Genomic DNA, 3,390 nt, shown 5'->3' with positions numbered 1-3,390 from the left:
AATAAATTATTATACTAAAATAAATTACTGAAGGAAAAATGCAATATTGTCAAACATGTTATTGTCACAATATCTTTTCCAACTAAATTCTTGCAATGTGATGTGCTTTACTAATATTCTTGAGCTAACATATGTATACACACACCTACATATGTCTTTTCCTAACTTCAACATTTTCTTTTTAACTTTTTAATATGGATATAAAGAATATATTTTTGAACTTTCAACATTTTCAACTGCTCAATGAATGTCAATATATACACTTTTTTAGATTGATATTGTAAACAGGTCAATTTGCCCGGGTCCACATCAAAACCAAGACACAAAACAATAATAAACCAAACCAAATTATAACAGTCCAAATTAAAGGTCCATTTACAGATTTTCGGGCCTAAACTGAACCTAACCCGAATAGCCTAATAATTCTAACCCAATGAACCCAAAGGCCCAAATACAGAAATGGCCCAATGGCCCAAACCACCCAAATTTTGGTTTCAAAAAGGGAAACCATAGCAGCAAGGAGCGCCGCAGCCCCCAGCCCACAACGCCGTACGGTCTCTTGGCGCCACAGCCACGCCTACGCCTTTGTATGCTAGCATACAGCCCCCGTACATGTGCCACGCATACCACGTACCTGCAAGAAGAGACAAACACAACAGCAAATACAAAAAATAGAAAAAAATGTATTTTTTTATTTTTCTTTTCGGCTATAAAGCCAAGAGATTTGATTTTTGTAAGGGGTTACGCACACTGGATATTAAAAAAATCAAGCCAAAAGTTATTGAAAGGTGATTTCCAAATCTGTTTTTTCGTTTCTTTTGATGGGCTTTGCAATTTTAGCATGAACACATGAAGGGGACCCGAATTGACGCTGATGAAAGCCCAAACGTCTCAGAAATGCATGGATGTGGGCGAGGGTCGAACGGTGTTAAAATTTTGTTTAAATCTTCAAAGTTTGTTTCATTTTTTTGAAAGAACAGAATAAAATTCAAGTTTTTTTTTTTAAAAAAAAAGGGAAAAGAGGGAGCGAGGTTACCAGATCTCCATGGTCGTGGCCTCCGTTGTCAAGATCTGGCCATCATCCGCGCCATTGGTCATCAAGTTGATGGAGGTTTAGTGGCTGCGTAATGGAACAAACCCTAACAGAGCAGGGATTCCTTTTTTTTCATCTGTGTTTTCGGAAAGAAAATAAATGGGAATAGGGTCCTTTAGCACCAGAATCAAAAACAACGCCATTTCAGCCATAAAGATTGGCGTGTCGACCCGATGGGCAGGCCGGATCCGCGCCCTTTTGTTCAAAATGGGGAATTTGCACGTTAGATCCTTCCCCTCGCGCGAGCATTCCATTGCACCTTATCTGCTTTACTTTGTTTTTTAATTCGGTCCTATAATTTGCGCGCGTTTTCATTTTGGTCCGCAATATGTCGCAGCGTTTAGGGATCAGGGATATTTTCAACTGTGGTCCTTGTGAATTCGCGCGCCTTGCGCATTAGTCCTCAATTTAAGTTCAAGAATTTGTAAATTATCCCTTTTATTTTAATTTTATTTCAAATAAGTTTTTTTTCATTATTTTTTATTCATTTCACATTCATTTTTAATTCTTGTTTATTTATTTTGTATTTTGAGCTACTTTGATAATTGTGATTTGTTTCAAAGTCATTATTTTTTAATCATATCACTTTAACATTTTGTGTATTATTTTTTTTAATGTTTTTTTTACATTATTATATTTACATGATTCATGATAGAGTGCCATGTAAATTATTAATCTTATATTATTTTATACATACAATTTCTTTTAAACTTATTCTTATATTTTGTTATATATTCTTTTTGTTATCTAAAGGAAACTCCACATATTTTATGTATTATTTAAACTATTATTATTCATATACTTGGTACATATATTTGATTTATATATTATTCGATCTATGTTATTTTAAACATATGGTTTTTTTAAAAAAAATCTATTTATATATAATTATGTTGTTACAATCTATTACGTATATAACTTATGATGAAGTTAATTTAATTTTATAATTCATATTTTAGTTCCACGTTAGTTTTTTTTATATATAATGCACATGGACATTAATTTAGTTTCATATTTTATGCGCATGCAATCTTTCCATATTTTATGTTTTTTTTTACAAAAAAAATTATCTTTATTGTATAGATATTGTTAATTTCAAATAAATGTTTTATTTCTAGATATTTGGCATTTTATTTGATTCAAATGTTTTTGCAACGTCAATGTTAAAAATTATATATTTATATTCTTAGTTTTTCTTTTATAAATTATTTCAAGTATTATTTGCCCATTAATCCATCATTTTTAGAAATTATTTTAGTATCATATTGGTTTTATATTGTTTGGTATTTCATGAGTTAATTGTCCTCACATTATTTCATGTATATTTGCTACATCGCGTTTACTTGTTTTTATGTATTATTAAATCAATTGTTGTTCACTCATGCTTGTAAATTTTGTTGTTTTAAATTAATTGTTTATTTGATTTGATTGGTTAAATAAGGTTATGTTATCTGCACTTATCAAGTATTCTACGTTATTCATGCATATTATCCCATATTCATTACTTCTTTTCCTCTTGATTTACAAGATGTTGTTTTGTGGTTTTTAACTATTTGAAACTAATTATTCCATTTTATTTCAAGTCAAATTAATGCGTTTTGAGCTAATTCTACAATTGTTTATTTGAAAATTTACTAAAATAAAGGTAATGATTGATGTTTGGGAACTCGAGGAATCGTGCCCTACCGTGCTGGGTTTCGATTTTTCGTTTGTCCAAGATAATCAAATATTCCTTTGAAATTTCATCCGCATTTTTTAAATTCTAAAATAAGGCAATGTTCAATGTTTGTAAATTCGAGAAATCGTGCCCTACCGTGCTGTGTTTCGTTTCTTTTGTTGGACCAAATAAGCGAGCATCCTTTTGTAATTTTCAAATGTACGGGCTTTTAGAATCGGAATTGATCGTAGTTTCGAAGGTTTAAAGGATCGTGTTCTAACGTGCTGGATGTGATACTGTATTCCTTTGAAATAAGCGAATCTTGACGCCCAATTTGAGTCATTCAAGTGTTTTAAAAGAAATCGTATTTCAAAATATATTTTAGACATAAGGACATTATTTAATCAAATCGGTACCAATTTTGGGCGTAGCGAGGGTGCTAATCCTTCCTCGTACATAACCAGCTCCCGAACCCGTTTTCTCAAATTTTGTAGACCAAAATAGATTTAAATGGAATAAAATATTTTATTAAGGTGATCCAATCACACCAAAATAAAAGATTGGTGGCGACTCCACATTTGGTTTAAAAATTCGATCCCCGTTGTTTTCAAAATCAAAAAAATGGTTTCGACAGCTTGGC

At 31.4% G+C, this 3,390-nt stretch overlaps 1 long non-coding RNA gene across 1 annotated transcript; it reads right to left on the bottom strand.

Moving 5' to 3' along the window:
• Nucleotides 1–244: 244 nt before the first annotated feature.
• LOC107957116 (uncharacterized) lies at nt 245–1,604 on the bottom strand. Its single transcript, XR_001700366.2, has 2 exons — nt 1,037–1,604; nt 245–634 (listed from the first exon to the last, which is right to left on the bottom strand). It is a non-coding gene; the product is annotated as an uncharacterized lncRNA (long non-coding RNA).
• Nucleotides 1,605–3,390: the final 1,786 nt, after the last annotated feature.

The sequence above is a fragment of the Gossypium hirsutum genome, chromosome A05 (genome assembly GCF_007990345.1).
Source record: "Gossypium hirsutum isolate 1008001.06 chromosome A05, Gossypium_hirsutum_v2.1, whole genome shotgun sequence".
Lineage (NCBI taxonomy): Eukaryota > Viridiplantae > Streptophyta > Magnoliopsida > Malvales > Malvaceae > Gossypium > Gossypium hirsutum.
Note: the sequence above shows the minus strand (reverse complement) of the source record. Positions and strands in the feature narration are given on the sequence as shown.